Here is a 21,278-nt window from a genome sequence, read left to right as displayed (position 1 = left end):
TGATAATTATATTTAAATATAATTGAAGTGAACATTAGTATAAGTTATAATGTAAATGAAGCTTGTTAAAAACGTGTTAGTTATAATTATGTCTTTTCAATACTTTGAAGCATTTCTAATCATTAAAAATAATTAATTGTTATTAATACTTATGAGTCCCAATAAAATTGTTTAATTATAGCACCTAAATAAAAGTGATAAATTCCGATATATTATCTTACCTTATTTTCAATAGTCTCAACTTTATTTGAATACTTTAGAATCTTAGACAAAAATACCATATTTTATTATACGTCTCTTCTAAAAGATGCTCTTGATCTTTTGTCATTTCTTTTTACTCTCTTTAGATCTTGGTGATAATTTTACTAATAAAGTAACCGACTTTAGATAATAATAAAACAGTCATTTTTAAACAAAATAATAATAAAAACATATTAAATCGTACACTTAAAATAAATAAAATACTTATTAGATACATTCCTCATACAGAAAAAGTTTTATCAGTGAACAACTTCATATGGAAGTGAAGAATTATTCGTTCTATTGTCCAGCAAATATAAACGAATAATAATGCCATTTTACTTTTTCCTCCCTTTATTAAAAGCAACAGAACAGAATAGTCACCTAGAGCACATACAGTTTATTTGCTTAGTGGCCAGGCAACGCCACTAGCCACAGTCATGTGTCAAAAACATTTGAAATTAAAAATTATATTTTTATTAAAATAAATAGAGTTGTTATTACATTGCTTTTGTTATACTGAGCTAGTGAAACAATATTTATAGAGAGTTATATATAAATATAAGATGCGATCTATTAATTGTTTTATTTATGTTGAATGTCTAGTTACCCCTGTGGAACGCTTGTAAACAATTTATTTCTTTAATACTTTATTTTAAGTGTTAAAAATAAAATGAGTTTATTTTAGTGCATAGATAACATTTATCGGAATACCTTAGAACTTTAGAAAAAACCATTAGCTTTTAACCTCTTATTAGTAGTTTCCTTCAGTTCTTGATGCTTAACAAGGACCAAGGCGAGACGAATTTATATATTTTTCCTGTAATATTATTTTGTATTATTTAAAATTGTTTTACATTTTATAGTTGTTCTGTATACAACGTTAAAAAAGGCGTGTACGTGTGAACTTCGATCACAGGTGGCGCTTTTCCATTTTGAAGCTGTATTCTCAGTTTGCCTCTGTGGCAACACGTTCACAAACTCTGTAATGGTATTTAGGGCGTGTTGTTTTTTTGTATCAGTGCATTTCGATTATTTAACAAACTTAACGTTAAAAAAGTTATCAGTTATGGTCTATACAGTAAAAGGGGTGTTTTCAGTGGTTAATTTTAATAATCAATGTAATTCTTAAATGAAACTGTGGTGTAATGTTTCAACTGTAAATTAAACTCAGTAGAACATGTTTTTGTTTTGAATGAAGTCATATAAACTGTTTAGCCGTTAAAAAAGGTTAAAATTTGCTCATCACTGAGGCTAGTCTATCGAAGGGTAGGTGAAAAATCTTTTCGGGATGCCCTATATTCCAATTTTCAGCTTGCGTTGTTATGAATAGTCGTCATTTATTACGTAAATCTAATAAAATTTAGCGTGTACATGAAAAAGGTTATGGCACAGTTGTTATTCAGTTGGACACGCTAGAATGCTAAATCGACCTATATAAATAATATCCGGTTTTGCAAGATGTCCTATGATGCTAGTGTTATTTTTCTTCCGTAAATGCTTCAGCGAACTTTCCATGAATTATCTTTACAGGTGATTGGTTATAAATGTAAAAGCTTTAAAGGGTCAATTAATGCGTGGTTACATCCTATCCGAAAATCTATGGCTTCAGAAATAACATATGATACAGGAAGAAAAGAGATTTTAAAGTTCTGATTATTAAATATTAAAATTAAATGGCGGTCGCTGCAGATTTTGCACTGCCAGATGTTGTTAGCTTGTCGAATTCCAATAGAAAAGATGTTTTCAAAGTGATCACTTAATAGAATATGATTGGAAATAGGTGTAGAAGCTTTTTGCTGCCAAATGCCATACTTGCGCCTCGTTAAAGATTTTACACTAGAACAAAACACTGTAATAATGATTCTCGCGAATACTGGCGTTTTATAGCAACTACTTGTCACATCAAATGCCATTACTTGCTTTTTCTCTGTTAATGTTAATAATGTTAGCCCTACGGCTTTTACTTAGCTTCATCAGTACTGAGTTCACGGAGAGGAGGGGTCCGTGAACTAGAACTAAAAGCTAAAGCTAGTAGAACGCCTACCAGTTGCACGGTGACGTTTGCACGTTGCTAAGGCTTTTCGTGGTAGAACTTTGACGGGGTGTTTAGCTGGAGTTTGCTTGCGGCTTGGGACGGCAGTGTGGACCACAGGCGAGCCGATGAGGGATCCGAATCCAACCACGGTCCGCCCACGCTGTTCGCGGTTAGGGAGCGGGTGGACGCTCTCTAAAAACGTAAATGCTTTTAAACACGTAGAAATAGATCTTTGCAATGTTAAATTGAAACATTTTTCTATAAAATACCGAAAATTTTTAATTATTGAAACACTTAAATTTTTCGTACATCTTGCTATGCACTGTACTCAAACTTTGTCCGTTTAATGCTGAATATATATCTTTACCTTATCTTTTGCAACATAAATAATACTTTATTTTAAAATTACGCAGCTCTGTCAATCTCTTCGATTTCGCTTGCTGCTAAACGAGTTCCAGTTTCCCGTTTAGGTTAGACGTGTAGTAACAAAATAATACACTTCATTATTGTATTTCGAACCCAGTGTACACGTTCCGTACTATGTGTCGTCGATCACCGGGTCACAAATTAGCCAGGCAACAACCGACAAGTATTGGTTCGGCCCTGCCGGGAGTCTTTGTGTCTGCGTGCTGAACGGGTGTTATCGAAAAATGACAGCCCACGCCAAGGCACAATTTTAAGGGTCCTTGAGCCTATCATTCCTTTAAGTGGCCGCCGAAACGATCTTGGAGCTCGATGGCCTCCGAATCCTGTGAAATTGTAGAATGTCGTTACTAGAGCCGTCTACTTTGGAATTCTTAGAGCTTAGCTAAATTCAAAGAGGCTTTGGCCTAAGAGCTTCAACGCCTTGTCTCGCACCCCGCACAAAGTACTTATGACGATTCCAACGTTCTTCATTAAAATAAGAGAACATTCAATGGCTTGTTGTCCTGTGTCGTTATTTTAAATTTTAATAACCATTCCATAACTGACCTCTAATCGGCGAAAGGAATTATGCTACCAAAAATCAAGTCTCAAAGCCTTATGGTTTCATAAATATCATGACAAGTGAGTATAGAGATAGAAACCTACTATAAATAGATACATACAAATTGATAGCATTCCTGGGTATGTGGGACATATCAAAAACAACATATTCCAATTCACCTCCGTTTAGTCACTGTAATTCAACCGTGAGGAAGATGTTAAACATGTAATTTATTTGGCTTCCAGCAACATGCAGTTTTCAAGGGAGTACTTCGCTTACGAGGCAATGTAGAATGAGCCATGGAAAAACTCCGAAGTCGATTTAAAGCGTAAAGACTTTAATCACTTTGGCCTATGACAGAGTACAACTATTTTTCGGAATAAGATAGTAAGTAATACCACTTGAAATAGCACTGCAAATGTTTATGTATTAATACACACTATAAGAATTTTTTTTCATCATCATTTTTTATCTAGTAATATTTTAAGGTTGTTGGAAACGATTCCAAGAATTCACTTTTTTATATGTTCATGTATATTTATTTCGTCATAAAAAAAAACAAAATCGCGCTTTGAAATAGAGTTGCGAATATAGCTCAGCTAAGCTAATATAATTTATCGATCAGTCGGCTAATTTCGGCTTCGTAGTGCCCGTATAGGTAGTTACAAAGTAGATAAATTTTGTTCATTCCGATATTTTACCTTTTCAATAGCATCAATTTTATTTGAATACTTGTTTTAACAAGAAAAAATCAAAATCTTTTTAATATTCATCTCCTGGTTTAAGTGGCAGCCGCACTCGTAAAAAGTGCCTATACTTTTTTCTATCACTTTATATTTTCTTTACCCCTTTGTTGACACCCGCGCTTAAAGCAATTTATGAAATTTTACTGATAAACCCATCGACTTCTGAAATGACATTATTAATAAAAAACGCAAATCCTTTTTAAAACAAATTAATAATAAATAGCTGCTGAATTGTAAAACACGTACAGTAAATAAAATAACTAATTATTTACATTCCTTGTATAGAAAAAGTAGAACGAATATATAACGAATAATAATCCTTTTTATATCTTTTTCTTTCCTTATCAAACACAACAAGACAGTCTCCATCTAGACCACTTTCAGTTTATTTGCTTATAACGTACATGATAACACTTTGCGTTACTAGGAGCTATCAAATCAAAATTTGCAAGACACTTGAATATTTTTTCACGTTTAATTCCTCAGCTAATTACTAATTTAAACTAGTTGGTTTTTGTTAACTACTAATTTAAGTAGTTATTAAACAAGTTGTACGAAGAAATGTTACGTTAAAATCTTATAAAATTACCGGTTACGAATTTTTAACGGGCACACCACTAACCACGGTCATGTGTCAAAAACGTGCCAATACTAAAGTTTTAATTTCGATTTAAAGGAAATAAAGTTCTTATAACATTGCTTTTGTTATATTGAGCTAGTGATGTAATATTAATAAAGAGTTATATATAAATACATGATGCGATCTACTAATTGTTTTATTTGTGTTGAATGTCAAGTAACCTCTATGGAACGATTGTAAACAATTAAGTTAATGAATATTTTATTATAAGTGCTAATAATAAAATTGGTTTAGTTTACCGCATAGATAATTTTAATATCGTATTTTCTATTATTAATTTTATTACAATAGCTTAAAACCTTAGAAAAAAGAGTTAGCTTTTTTTTATCCTTTTGTCTTCTTGTGGATTTACAACGATCAAGGCCACATAAAGTTATATATTTTTCCTGTATCATTAAGTATTATTTTTTTTGTATTTTAAAGTATGTCTGTATACAATGTTAAAAATAGATTCTCCAATTTCAGTCGCTGGTGGCGCTGTTGAATTTTCAAACCTCTATTTCCACATTGCCATTGTGGCAACACGTTTTCCTAGGCTAGGTTTTAATGGTAACCTAAAAAACTCGCTAAAAACGCGTTTTGTTAATTTTTTCGATCAGTGCATTTCAACTATTTAATAAACTTAATGTGAAAAAAATTGACACTTATCGTCTATACAGTAAAAGTTGATTTTATGCTTAGTGTTTGTAATTAGAACATGTTCTACACGGTATTTATAATAAATGAAGCCATAAACTGTTTTTCCGTCAAAAGAGGTAAAAATTTATTCAACACTGAGACTAATCTATTGAAGGGTAGATGCAAAAACTTTACGGAATGCTTTACATTCTCATTGTAGAGCTTGCGTTGTTGTGAAAAGTCGTCATTTATTAGGTAAATTAATAAAATTTAGCGTTTACATGAAAAAGGTTATGGTACAGTTGTTATTCAGTTGGACATACGCTAGAACGCTAATTCGGTCTATATAAATAATATCAGGCTTTGCGAGATGTGCTATGATGCGAATGTAATTTTCTTCCGTAAATGCTTCAGCGAACTTTCCATGAATTATCTATACAGGTGATTGGTTATAAATGTAAAAGCTTTAAAAGGTCAATTAATGCGGCGTTACACCCTGTTCAAAAATCAATGGCTTCAGAAATACTAAACAACATATAATACAGGAAAAAAAAGGATTTCAAAGTTCAATTACTAAATATTACAATTAATTATGGCTGCCTCCGTTGACTGCACTGCCAGATGGTGTGAGCCTCTCGCCAAAAGGAAAAGATGTTTTCAGAGTGTCCACTTAATACAATATGATTGGAAATAGGTGAAGAAGGTGTTGCTGACAAATGAGCTATAAGTTTGCCACGTAAAAGATTTTACACCTTAAACTAGACACTGTAAGACAATTTTGGTGAATTCTGTGGTTTTTTATAATACCGACATGTCTCATCGAATGTCCCTGTACACGTGAAATTAGAACTTTTCTCTTATTTATTTTTCAAACATTTTGCTATGCGTTGTACTTACACTTTCACTGTTCAATAAAGAAGATATATCTTTACCTTATCTTTTACAACATACAGAATACTTTATGTTAACATTACACTGACGTCAAACTCTACCTCCGATTTCACTTGCGAATAAAGGAGTTCCTGATTCTTATTTAAATTAGACATACATTAATAAAATAATCTGTAGTTCATAATTCAATATTCTTGACTATACTTCACTATTGTATTTCGTATCAGGTGTACACGTTCTGTACTAGGTGTTCACCGGATGACAAATTAGCCAAGCAATAACAACCGACCAAGTCAGGGTTCGGCCCTCTAAGTAGAAAACGAGTGTTATCGACGAGTAACAGTCCAAGCTGAAGTACTTTCTTGGAGGCCTTTGAGACTGTTCACTCCGTGGAGCGTTTACCAATGCGATCTAATAGCTTGGTGGCCTCCCAATACGGTGAAATTAAAAGAGGTTTTGGGCTAAGCGCCCTCAGCGCTCTGACCTCTCGCACCCGCGGATTGTGTTAATGCCACTTGGGCTGCAAAGTGAGCCGGATCAAAAAAAACCCGGTGACAATGACGTACAATGTCGTCATCGAAAGTGTAAACAAAGCCAAATTTAATAAAACAATGGTGTAATGCGTTTTCTCTAAGCCTTATGGGTTCCAGAAATATCGTGAGGAGTGAATGAGTGAGAGATTACAATCATGAGAAAGGTCTAAATATGTAATTTGTATGGCTTTCAGCAACATGCGGTTTCCAAAGGAGTACGTCGCGTTTGAGACAATGTGGAATGGGGCATGGAAAACCACCGAAGGCGTTGTGAAGCGTAAAGGTGTTAATTATTCTAGCAATAAGATAGTAAGTAATATCACTTGTAATAACAATACTCGCTATTAGAGCTATTTTTTAAATAAAAAAGTATTATTTCAATTCATTCATTGAGTGAGTGTCTATTAGCTAAAAAAGCTGTAAGACATAGGCCTGCCCCCGAGATCGCCACAATGACCGGTCTCGCGCTGCCTACGGACAGTGGATGCGTCCAGCGACTTACCGCGACCTTGATTATTATGCTGTCGATGCACTTAGTGAGGGACCTGCTCACACCGCGTCCGCACGTAGTCGCCACTCGAGAACCTTTCGACCCCAACGGTCGTCTGCAGCACGAGCGATATGCCTCGCCCACTGCCATTTCAGGCTAACAATTCATTGGTTCTTCTGCAGAACTCTCATTTCTGATTCTATCTTGCAACGAAACTACAATCATAGAATAAATTCAACGGTGCAGGGTAAACAATCAACGGTTAAAGTTAAACACAATTTTTTATCCTTGCTAGATATAACAATCAATGAAAATTTGATTACTCTAATTATTATCTTAATGACTATACTGAAACGAGGTATTCAAATAATTGACAATTATTCCTACTTTTACACAAATGTTAACTTGCAAAACAATAGAAAACTAAGAAGAGAATAAGCCTTTTCTGAAGTTATCTATTAGTATGTTATTGAGTATTGGACGTGAACAACCAATTCATGTTGAATTCCTTAACAAATTCTCATGTTTGGTACAATTGGTTGATAAAAGAAAGTACACAATGGTCAAGTAACCTATAAATTTACATTATTTTGTTTCATATTACGTGTCTCCAGTAAGTATTTTATGTTAGGTATTCTGTTTTTTCTCAAAAATATATAACTTCATATTAGTCAGATAGTGGTATATTTAAGAAAAAAAGAATTGAAAATATTAAATGGAAACAGGCGTTACCTTGAAAAGAATTGAAAATATTTAGTCTATTTAATTTTAAATTTCTTACACAAAAATAAAACCTGTGAATATTAACAAAGAATAATCTTAGAAAAAGAGGAAGAAGATAATTATTCTATAAAAAACAAATTAACAAAACACAAAAAGAGAAGAATAATACAGGAAGAATGAGGATATTATTACTGAAAACATAGATTCTACGGAAGCAAAACTATATGAAATGCTGGACTAAAGTACAATAATGGGGAAATTGATTCCAGCAAAACAATTATAATTCATTAATTATAATATAATAAATCAGAAATTGTAAAAAAAGTGTAAAATGTGTTAATGAACCACATCACAATTTTTTTGGTAGTTCTAGAATCTAGGTGGTTTCAATAAGTAAAATGTCTTTCTCTACGGTAATGTTGAATGTGGCACTGTAATAGAAGAAGACCTATAGTTTATTTGGGCTCTATCAAGGTATATATTTATAAATTTTACCTGGTCACCGCTGGCGGATACATTTTAGTATGTAAGAATGTTTTCATTGATATTTTTAAAATACCTGTTGGACTTGATTGTATTTTGAACGCAAATATTCCTAATGATATGCTTGAAAAAATGCATAGTTTCAGTAGAAGAACAAGTGAGCTCATGAAGATTACAGTGATAGAACATAAAAAGCTTTTCGGCATTGAAAATAACCATACACAAACTTAAAATCCAAAAGAAATGTTTTCAAAATCTTTAATTGAACATCATAAAAGTGTATAACTTACAGTTAATAAGTGGACATACAGAGATTTCAATTTACACTTCCATTTGGAACATGAAAATACTTGTGTTAAATGCAATATCTTTAAGATAACACTTATGGCAACTACTGATGATGGAAAAAAAGTTTTTCTTGCACAAAAACGTGATGTTTACTTGCTAGATGCTTAATTGTAAAGAAAAACATTACAATAAGATAAAATTGTAGGAGCAAAAGAACCTGATAAATACTTTGCCTTCCTTTATGACTTACAAAAAGTGTAACTATAACTCAAATTATCTATCTTAATCACATATAAGTGAAACATCTATATTTGAACGAATGTTTTTACAATTTTCACGACAATAAAGTATATGTGTGCAGGAAACCATTGTTTCCAGGGAAGTTCAAGAAGTAGTTTCTTTCTGTCGACCCAATGTCATGTTATTGCTTTCAGTGATTTGTGTTTTGGGTTAAATCGAAATTTACAAATGGCATTGATGTAGTTGAATGTTTTCAGTCGTAGGAAAATAACATTGACCTATTTGATTACAAATTTTTAATTCCATGGCATTTACACCTTCATAAATATGCAGATTTTGGCATCAAAGAAATGAAAAAATAATTCAAGGTACACACCAGAGGATTATTATGACGTAATAAAACTATGTAGAAAACATGATAATTACATTTTACATGAAATGAAAGAGAGGATTTTTAATAAAAAAATCTTCAAAGCGCATTTAAAAACAGATAAGAAAAAAATAATAATAAAGACGAGATAAGTTGCAAATATGTCGTAGGAGATTTCTTAAAAGTGCACCAAACACTATTTTATACAAAACATTAATGAAGGACAAAGAATTTAAAACTATATTTGTTACATACACATCCCAGAAGACCTCTAAAATGTAAAAAAACACATTGGTGCACTACTAAGATGTGTTGTACTAAGATGCTGTCCTGTTAATTATGAAAAATATGTTTTTACCTCTTTGTCTTTGTAGTAAGATGCCAGTCATGTTACATATGAAAAATATTTTTTTTAATGTCTAAACTAATTCATGTTTAGTCCGATGACTATAAGCTGATATTTTGTACGGAGTTTGTCACAATAGGGGTAGCTTCCAGCAAAGCCACTCCCTTTACATATAGATCTATATCTGTTTATGCAGCTTTATCATGTCATGCCTCTAGGTATTTGGCAAAATTTGCTTAGTTGAGACTAATAAATGGTTTGGATGGATAATGAGCTATTGTTTGTAGGACTTAGCCAGTGCTCTTTCTCTCTTCAGTAATCTCTTCTTTGACTGTTACCGTCTGTCTGTTTGTGGATGTCAGAATTGGTTATGCACTTAGATATACTCCTATATTTTGCATATGCTGGATAATAGAGATAATGGACTTGCTGGCCACTCCCCATGGCTGGATCTCATACATCTGTACTGGCTTCAGTAACATTTTACATATTATTAGCTTATTGTACTGACTGGACAGAAATAGCAAGCTGCCTCTGTAGAAGTACCAAGAGTGTACTTTTTTGTTTATATTTCAGTTTCACTTCTTCTCTCTTTGTTTTAATATGTTGTTGCTGTGTTAACCTATTGTCAAGGTAGAGCATTAGATACTCGACTTTATCTGTATGAGATATTGTGTTTACTTCAAGGTGAACTAAATCACAGTTGCCTTTTTTGAAAGCAAACATAATATGTACAGACTTTGATGCACTTACTTTAACTCCGTCTCCATTGGTATAGCAATTCATTTGCTTTTATCAAAACAAATACTCATTTCAAGTGCTGTGTAACCTGCAAATGTAGCTATTATTACTTTTTAAATTTCTGGTAAATCAGCTGTGAACATTGGACTTTGCACTGACTCCTGTGGTACCTGCATAAAAGTCACGAAAGTCTGTCTGACAATCTATCCGATGTATAATCATTGCACCAGTTAGAAAATATTCAGGTTGTTTGTGTTATGTGAATGCATTGGAATGCAGCAGTTCGAAATTTCTTGTTTCAAGGGTCTTTAATTTGTCAGTCACTCTATGTTGAATAGGTTTGACTGTTAAGTGAAGTTGTCAGAAACAAACCTGATGATCAGGAATTGTTTAGTTGTAGCTTATGATGGTGTTGACCATCCTGTGCAGTGTGATCTTTTGTAAATTCTGCCGGAGTTGGCTCATCGGTCTGTTCATGGATTTAAAACTCTACATTGGCACCTTTGCATCAAGAAGCCGCCAAACCTATTATTTATAAAAAAAATATAAAGGTTTGAAGCTGTTACTACCTCATATAACTTTAGAGCATTTATACGTATTTCCGAATGCTACCACATGCAGATCAGTGATAAATACTAACAATGTCTTGAAATTTTAACATTGTTCTCACTTTCTAATTTTTTTTAAAACACTACACTTGTGTTATATTGTGTCATTATTTGTAAAACTACAAGAATAAAACAAAGTTTTTTCTGCCTCTGAGATTTTTATTGAGTACATCTACTTGATATAAACTTTATAATAAATGTGGGTTAGATTCACACTCTTAAACTTTTTAAATACAAAAAATAAACATGCAAAAAAAACAAAAGTAAATAAGTAAAACACATTTTTGTGCTAAGTAAAACTTCAATAGACTTAATACAATCAATAAATTTTTAAAAAACTTTACAAAACAAAAACTTTTTTATAAAGTTCTTTTACCTAAATGTCTACTAACACAAAGCCTTAGGTAATCCTGAGTACTTTGACACAATGAGCACGAATCTAAATTATTCGAAATGGTTGCACCAGTCGCTGAATATTTTGAAATGGTGTTCCCTGTATTGCTGGAATTGCACATTAAAGCTTAATAACAATATAACCTATAATCTCTTATAGGTTACTTGTTTTCTTATTAATACAAACAATTCCATTTTTATTCTATTTACACCATGACCTACTAATATATTCAGCAACTTATACAATGACTGGCAACCAAAAAATATGATGATGAAATGTTGGCTTCATACTTCGACTTTTCACGACGATTTGATGCTCGTTCTTGATTCCGACAGGATTGCCGGCATTGCTTTGGTTATACTGGGATTTTTTGGAGTTTTTTAAATCATGGGGTCATCAACCAAAAATACTTCTTCAATCTTAAATAAACTGTTTTTTATAATAATTTCTATACGGCCCTCGGACTTGATTCTTTTAAGTTTTGATCTAGTCATAATATTATTAGCCATATATTCCTTGACCGCGTTTTCATAAATAACTTTTTTTAATTTAGTAATTTCTTTTTCGTCCAGTTGCCCACGAGATATTCCAGGTTCTGTACCTGTTTCGACAACTTCCATACTTCGGGCCCGTCGCATTTTATTGCCGCCTCTTCGTGTTGGAGATGACATTGTATTACGATATTTCTAAAGGAAAAAAAATTATATTCATTTTTAGTAAAGCCAGTATTGTTTCATTTTATTTTTTAACGAAATATATATAATGACTAAATGCAGACGTGGCGATCTTTGTGGGAAGCCTACGCCTTGTATTGGGCATCTATCGGCGTACAAATGCTAAATGAACAATACTCACACTTTGTTTGAAGAGGGTTATAGTTAGCTACTTTTGTTCAAAGCGTCCTGATGGATCGGTAAACGCCGTTAAAGTAAAAATTCTGAGAAATGCGACAGACATAGACAACTATTTTTTTTTTTTCTATGAAAAAATTGTTCACAATCATAGTTCCATTCAGAGTGAATAATAAAAATTCCAGTACAGTGCATAAATTATGTATTAAAAATAAACTATTGAAGGTGTAACTTTACAGTTATTACCTAATTTAGTTTTTAACTAATCTATGTTTACATCATTTAACAAAAATTGTACTGGAAGCGTTTTATTTTTTATAATTAACCCTTCTTTGCATGGTGATGGAAATTTCAATCATAACATTTACTCAACAAAAAATTATATTCAAAACCTTTGTAATGTAAATTTGTTGTTGCTCGCAACTTTTTAAGCGACTATTGCGTACAAAAAAACGCGGTTGTCGAAAAATAGCAAAGGTCACTGCTGTTTGTTGTGACTGGAAGAAAGGAGCGAGTTTTTAAATTAAAATACAATAAAAAATGAAAATGAGTGGAAAAAAGGTTTGTTTTCATGTTTTTGTTATTTTATGTACAATTTATATCAAAACACTATAAATGAATTTCTCAAACGTTGTGATAGAAATTTACATCACTATGCAGTAACTTCACTTGTAATGTATGGGAAATTTATTTGTAAATGTTTATTTTATGTTTTTTTTTGGGGAAACTTGAATGACAGAGATATTGAAGATTACCTTAGTAAGTTATAAGGCGGTTGGCTCTCAGAAGATGGCCTTAATGACTAAGATTCCGATGATGAAAACCACGATTCTGATGAAATTATAAGTGTTGCAGGAGGAGAATGATGATGATGATGTAGATGAAACTGCTGACATTGAACCTCCTCTTGTAGAACCAGACGATCAAGAATCAACTTCATCTAATTTGCAGTCTTCATCCAGTTTTCCATTTGACAAAAGAGGTTTGATTTGGAAAAAAAGGAATCTGGTGTATGACACAGATAAAATTACTTTCTTGGGGAGTTCTACTGCTTCAGGTGGTCTATCACACCTAGAAACTCCATATCAATGTTTTAACCATTTTATCACTGAAGATTTATCAAAACATTAGTAAAGGAGGCAAATTTATATAAAAAACAGAGTAATCCCAGTTCATCTATATCATTTACAGAATATGATTTGTATAAGTTCTTTGGTATATTATTATATATGCCATTAATAAAAATTCCTAGCACAAGATCATACTGGATCAATATGTATACTGATATTACTTGTCCGATTATTGTCCAAGAATACAATAAACATATGGGAGGAGTAGATCTCATGGATAGCTTTTTGGGTAGAAATCATATAAAAATGGGGTCTAAAAAGTGGTTATTACGTTTTTTTTTTCATCTCTTTGATCTTGCTATTATAAACTTTTGGATTGTTTATAAAAAAAATGCTCAAGAAAGTGGTGAACCTAAAAAGAGTCTGCTTACAATTGGCCAATTCAGAAATGAATTGTCCTTTGTGCTATGCAACAAAGGAACCACCAAAGCAGCTAAAAGAGGGCGTCCTAGTACCAGTGTACTAAAAGAAGAATTACAATCAAAAAAAGAAAAGGTTCTCCAGCTCCAATACCTCCAAAAGACATAAGAAAAGATGGTGCTGAACATTGACCAAAAGTAGGTGGGTCAGCCCGGTGCAAATTTCCCAAATGTAAAGGCTATTCCACAATTTCGTGTAATAAATGTGACGTCAATTGGTGCGTAAATAAAATAACTATTGTTTTTTGAATTATCATTAAGAATAAAGAAGACTAAGTAAACAATATTTTTTTATTTATTTAGTACCGGGCTAAATATGTGAAAATGCATGATGATGTAAATTTCCATCATATTGTTTTTTACATAATACATATTTTTATTTACACCACGATTTTTTTAAATATTTTTCCTTTAATCTAAAGCATTAATTACATCACCCTGATTAATTTTAAAAATATTGTAAAAATCATGCAAAGAAGGGTTAAAGAATTTTCGTTATACTTTTTGTTTCTGTGTAGTTTCTAGATATTTTTTTAATATCCTTATTGCTCACCAATGTAATTGTGAAAGTAAGGAAGGTTAAAATATATCATACATTTATATTTCTCTTTTGAATCATAACAGCCACATTCCGAAATGACAAATTTTCAATCAATCTCGTGTTAGTCCTTACATAGCATGACTACATGACTTGGGGTGCTGTAACGTGTTCAAACATGTTTGATTTTGAATTGTCTTTAATCACTAGTCAATGGACTATCAACTAAAAATAGAGATGGGCGAAAAAAAATTATTAGCTTATCTATGAGTTTGATCAATCGATCGTTTATTTAATAAATTTATTTTATTGATTGCATTTCAGTTATGTTATATATTGTATGTTGTATATGTTTAGAAATATAACAAAACGTCATTTTTATTTCCAATTTATGTCCTGCAAAGTTTATTTCATAATAAAACAAGACATAACTCATATTATTATTTTAACGATAAAATGTCTATCAGGTTTATTTCCTAGAAATATCTTTGTCGAGCGAGGAAGAAGTGGAACAACCAATAATTCAAGGCCAGGTACTGCTTTCGGTAAATGTTTCTCGTTTAGCTATCCAATGTTTGCTTCTCCTTGAACTTTTCACGTTGTGGAACTGCACTCAGTGTAGCTGAACAGTTATAAATTTTTATGCTCGTGGAAGTCTCTAAATGTTCATATGGTACCAACCATATCTGTGCTATTTTTTCTGGTTTTTGACATTAGAGGTGGCATATAATTTGGAACAGTTTGTGTGATGATTTTTGGAACACTGTGAATAAGTATATGAATATACATCAATATCCTTTACCACGGTTAATTACATTTTTATGGAATGCAATAGTAATTTTTTTACTTATATTGTTTTTGGCATTCTATGTTAAAATTTAACTCATTTAATTTTTCAAAAATGAAATGGTTTTGTTGCCATTGTTGACATAGATAATACATATTGATAAATGTTCTTAGTAATGTTTTTTTTTTTAAATTGTGATGCCAACTTTGTTGACATCACTGATTTATTACACTAAAACAACACTTTCGGAGAACTTCTTACATTGGACTTATAACAGTCAATAATAATCCATCAATAAGGCTTAGGAATATCAGTCCACTCCTAGCAATAAATTATTAACAATCCAGCAATTTTATGACAAAGTCCCACCAATAAATAAGTATGTCTATGTAATTTCATTCAAAACAAATTAGAAGTTAAACTGAGTATTACAAAGAAATAAATCTGGATTAAGGCTAGCAATATATAAATGTCAATTTTTTTAAATGAAAGACTAAATATTGTGGTATTTGAGGTGAACGAGACGGGTGCCAAAAGTACATTATGGGTTGAATTTTAATTTGTTTTATTTTCATTGTCACAGCCTCAAAATATCCAATTTCTGAAGTAGGTGTTCTATGCTATATTGGTTCCTACTTAACATAACATTTTGAAATTTTAATATGGCTACCTAAGTAAGTGGGCTTGGGTGAAGTGCACTTTAGTAGCTAAAGAATAATAAATTTCGTTTTTGGGGAATATAAAAGTCTTGGCAGATGTATTAGTACCATATCATATTGTGATCAAAATTCAACCATCATTTTAACATGTTATAAAATTGATAGCAGAGCAGTTTTCTATGATAGGAGTGAGTTAACTAACAAAAAATTAAATGATCTTTGGGTAAAACAAGACAGGTATTTATAGGCACATTTCTATGTTATTGCTAACTGCCACCATTTAGTTGCTAAAAATGGTTCCACTCAGTATACACATACACTACCGTCTAAAAGTTTGGAAGCAGCGAGGTAAAATCAAATAAAACAAACTTTAAGGATATTCAATTGCTTATATTAAAATAAAATTAAAAATTTAACAAGTAACTTTATGTAACCAAAGAGAAAATTAACAAATAATGGGAAACAATCAAATTTTAGCTTCACCAAAGTGACACATACTGTAATTACTGCTCAAGTGCAACTAAACAGGACCCAAAAAGTGAAATATAAAAAATAACACCGATAACAACACATCGAACCACAAAAGAATGCAACAGCAGTCCTTAGCCATAAAACACATTTTTGGTCAAAATCTAAGAAATTGGTAAAACATGTTTAATGTGTGCCCGCGATCCCTTTGTTAATATGTAAACAATAGTAAAAAGGTGCAAAGATAGCAGGTGTTGTTTCGTTTTGGCCAATAACAGATGTGCTTTCAAACTTTTGGACAGTAGTGTATATGTAGTGAAGAATTTAGGAAGGATTTTATATTAATTTTACTACATTAAAGGATTATCAGAATCATTTGAAAAATCATTCATGTTATATATAAGTTAAGAAAATGGAAAAAAAGTTGAATGTGTTTGTTATTTATTTCTTTTTCTTTACAGATATACATCCTGGAAAACCATCAGCTATTCAGCAAAACGGGTTGGAAGAGAGTCAAAATGTTGTTTCTCACTAGTTAAATCATATTAAGATATTGGTAAAGTAGATTTTGAACAAGTTAACATTAAATAGAAAGGATTACTTAAAAAAGTAAGAAATAGGGTTATTAGAAAAAAATAGAGCAAGAAGCTGTTCACTGTGAGAGTGAGACCTTGATAGCAGCTATTACAGGAGGGAACTGAATTGCCTTAAATTAAAATGACATGCCTACCAACTACTGAACAACACTGACTACTGACAATACCTAGATATACTTACTGTACATTGTAGTGTAGTTAAATTTATTACAAACATTTACTATTGTTATTTTTTAATTAACTGTGATATTTTTGTTAAAGGGAGAGGTAGTGGTAGAGCTATTAGTTATAGTATATTAGGCAATACTAGAAACCAGCAAGTATAGTAAAAAATAGAATCAGAATTGTGTTTTTTGTATTACTTTATTTCTATTAGGGGAACCGGAAAGTAATGTCGCTTCCTTGAGTTAAATTCACAAGACAACATTTTTAACAACTTTTTATTTCTAATCAACAAAATATTTACCTACATTTTCAACAATCTTTTGCCATCTAATATACAAATTTTCTATGCCGGAACAGTGAAAATCAATTAATTTTTCTGTAAAATATGTCATCAGAAATGACAGTACTTTCTGGTCCCCCCTAATATTATTCAATTACAAAATGTACTTAAAACAGAATAAAATAGTATTAAAGTTAAAATCTAAAATATATTTATTCAAGCAACACATTTACATACACTATTAAATTGTCAATTATTTTAAAATTGTAAGTAGTAAACTACCTGTTTAGAATGCCAATGTGCTGATAAGAGCTGGCCAGAAACTCATTAGTTGCTCTTCATAGATTAAATTTGATGTTTGATATATGCATTATAATGTCAACCATGTAAATAAGTCAACAAACCAAGTTTCACACATTTCAATCAAGTTAAAACTTGATTGTTGTAAAAAGAGTACTTTTATAATATACTTTTAATTTTAGATTGAAAACCAAGAAAGGGAAAGTCAAGCTATCTTGTGGAAGTTTATTAAATATGATACACTCCGGCTTATATAGGTTTAAACACATCTCTGGGAATCTAGAAATCTCTATAATAAAATACCGAAAGACAAAAACAAATGAAAATAACTAAAGTATATGTGCTAGTGGATCTCCTGAAAATATGGATAGCGCCAATAAGATTCAAAACAATTACTGGAAATTTTAAAAAGATTGACATAAGAGTTTCTTGCCACAATTTTTTTTTACAAGTGATCTACTGTTAAGAGTTGGCTTAAAAAAACTAAGTTCTTAAGTTTTACAATTTAACACGTAATAAAAAGTTTTCATATATTGTTATTATTTCTTGTAAATTTTATCTTGTACCAGTTACAAATAAAACAGATTAGAAATATTATAACACCTTGTTTATTTATAGTTATGTATACCTAGAATAATAAGAGACCTATAATTTTCTGCAAATAAAGCTGTGATTAGATCTAACAACACTAATTATTTATTAAAATGGGTTCCATATAAAGCATATAAAATTCACTAAAATCAATATTACAAGCACAGCACAAGCTATAACGATGTTTTGATGATGCTATAGTTTTAAATTACAGATTTACTCTCAAACTAATTGCCAAAAATGGAAATTTCCTTTCCATACGCTAAAACATCTTCTTACAGGATTTGTCATGGCTCTTTGTGCTGTTCTAGGTCTCTTCACTATTTACTAAACGCTAGAGAAATGCCTCGACCATGGATAACCATCTCTGAGTATGGCATGGTAAATTTCTATTTCAAAATCAGCCGGGATATAAGTACAGAGTTGCACACAAATAGTATATAACAACTTGTAAAATGTTTTTGTCTGTGTCTATTTGGTGGAAACTAGTGTATATTTGCGTAAAGCTAGAGCTATATGGCGGATGCAACCACCCGCCAGCCAAACTTTTAATTCATCATAGATATTTAGAAAATGGATTGTTTAATCAAATTGAAATTGTTCAGAAAGTTGTCTTAACTCGCGTCGATGATCTTACACATTAATTTTAATAAAAAAATATGTTAAAATCATTCACACATATTCAACATAATTAAAAAAAGACATCACATTCAAATATCTAACATTATTATTAATATTATCATCATCAACCTAATATTACAAAAATTTAATATCTTTTAAATCGAAAAGAAATGTTAAATACCCACTACTAGAAACTGTCAGATGTTTTTGACACGTAGACATAGGGTGGTCGGTGAATACAGATTCCAAAATTCGTCACCGGTAATCTTACATTTTTTTAATGTAACGGTTTTTCTCGTTTAACTTAACATCTTCAAATAGAAAATAGCTGAGGGCCTAGATAAGTAATAAAAAGTTATCGTAAATATCATTTTGATAGCAAAAATTTTTCTCCTAGTTTCCGAATCTATTTACATTCCAAGCATGGAAACTAAGTGACTTAGATAAAGACTGTGTCTTATTCGACTACGTTCGATAATGAGCTGAGGAAGAAAAGCTGATTTATTATTTGTCGTAAAATTGTCGAGTAAATTTCTCCTGAAGAAGTTGTTCGCAGATAACAATTTTTGGCTGAAGGAACGAACCCCTATAATAAATTAAAAAAATAAGTAATTTAATTTACTGTACGTAATTTACATTTTAGTAGGCGTGATATTTTGTTTTAAAAATCAGTAATGCTTTAGTTGTTTTCAGTGTCTAAAGCCGGTTCATTTATCGATAAAATTTTCGGTTCAATGCTCTTTCCTAAATTATATAAAAGGCTGTTGGGTAAAGTGAAACTCATGTCTGTTCCACACAGAACGATATTTCAGAATACTTGTTTTTCCCATTTTACTTGTGGCTAATATACTAACGGGAGTAATATTATTAAGGGTTGCCAATTGCGCGGCTTATGAGTAGCTTGTTGAGGCTATATTCGTCAACGTCTTCCTCTTGCGCCTTACATTTTTCTGCTCACCTTCGTATGTGGCTCACGGATTAGCAATTGGGCGATGACACATAGCTTCTAGTGGGGTTTCTACAGCTGTAGGCAATCTTGAAGTGGGTTTAGTAATAATATGCTTAGTACTTAACTCATTACATCATCATGTAAAATAGAGTTTGACAATCATGAAAGATTCCATTATAAAGTACGTTTAAAGATCTGTATTTATTGTTAAATAATTTTCAGAATTACAATTTTGAATCCGATACTAGATTATCATATACCTAATATTGTCGGCTTGTAGAATTACCAATTGTTTCTGGTAAAAATGTCACCGGTTAACATCATTAAGGACGCTCGACGACACTGCGCTCTTTAAATCAAGAAGTGTTCTGCCCCTGATCTCGCGTTAACTCCAATCCGCGGCCGTAGAGGCAAATAATTTAGAAAAAGGACAACTGAAGTTAAACCTTACAAATCCATTCAAATCTTCTTTAGAGAAGACTATGGCTTTTTTGTATCTTTTGTCGCTAACATTATGTTAGCAACTTATTAAATAAATCTAAGCTGCATTTTGTCCGAAGAACTTTTGAGCGAAGACCTCATAAGAAATAAAACATAAGATGATATTTAGGTTATAAAGTTGCAACAAATATTTGTCTACTTAAACCTCGTTATTACTCACTGGCTAAGCAAAGCCTTCTTTACTTTACAAAGTTCTAGCTCAAGCAAGTTATAAAAAAGATTAGAGAAAGCACAAATTGCATTGATTTCGAATCAAATTATATCTTGGAAATTATTCAGATAATTGTAAATATTTTATCAATGTTGTTACTTCCGTAAGTGAATTATTACTTTTTTTTTGTAAAAACTTTTCTAGCTCTACAGAATTTTCAAAATAAGTAGAGAATGTGTAAGTATTTTAAAACAATCGAAAAGCGTGATCTACGCCCTCATTCAATCTTCCCGTAGTTATACGTAGAAGAGGCGTACTAAATAATGTAGGGCTACATTTTTTAAAAGTTATAATTAACAATTGCTCTCATCAATTCAATAATTTTAGTCTTCTTTTCCAGAGGCCTGTCTTCCAAAAGCCTATAAAAGTTTTGGCGGTGCTTATTTCTCCTATAATATTAAACATTAGTTGATATGAAAAACTTTACAATTTGAAGAGTGGCGTAAATAGTATATTCTTGTAATAACTGAATTTCTATAATCAAGTCTCAAGTCTAAAGGTGACGACTACAGAGAGTATATATAATATATAAAACATCAGCAGGTATGTAAATAATATTTATAACACTTTTATAAGTGAATGTTAAAGCAAATTTAGGAGAATATAATTGTGAATTAAGAACTGATGAGAGATAAATATCTTAGCCGAATGAAAGCAAATTTCACTTAAGGTTGGTTAAATTATTTATAGTAATACTATTAACTAATTACTATAATACACGAATTAGTCATAGGAGATTTTATTTAAAACGCTGAAAGAAAATTAATTTAAATAATAATCCTAAAACGGAACGTGTAATTTAATAGTAACCGGTAAAAGTGTATGAAAACTTTTATAGTCTGTAGAAATAATCGTG

General features: G+C 31.4%; 1 long non-coding RNA gene across 1 annotated transcript; it reads left to right on the top strand.

The window, feature by feature from the left end:
• Window positions 1-1,218: 1,218 nt before the first annotated feature.
• Window positions 1,219-12,082, top strand: LOC137933173 (uncharacterized). Its single transcript, XR_011109121.1, has 4 exons — window positions 1,219-1,509; window positions 3,491-3,632; window positions 6,868-6,982; window positions 11,929-12,082. It is a non-coding gene; the product is annotated as an uncharacterized lncRNA (long non-coding RNA).
• The last annotated feature ends 9,196 nt before the right edge of the window (window positions 12,083-21,278 follow it).

Source organism: Battus philenor, unplaced genomic scaffold, assembly GCF_028537555.1.
Source record: "Battus philenor isolate CCGP_79_NKW_IND1 unplaced genomic scaffold, ilBatPhil1.0.hap1 SCAF_1, whole genome shotgun sequence".
In the NCBI taxonomy this organism is placed as follows: domain Eukaryota; kingdom Metazoa; phylum Arthropoda; class Insecta; order Lepidoptera; family Papilionidae; genus Battus; species Battus philenor.
The sequence above is the reverse complement of the archived record's forward strand: the minus strand, read 5'-3'. Positions and strand labels throughout refer to the sequence as shown.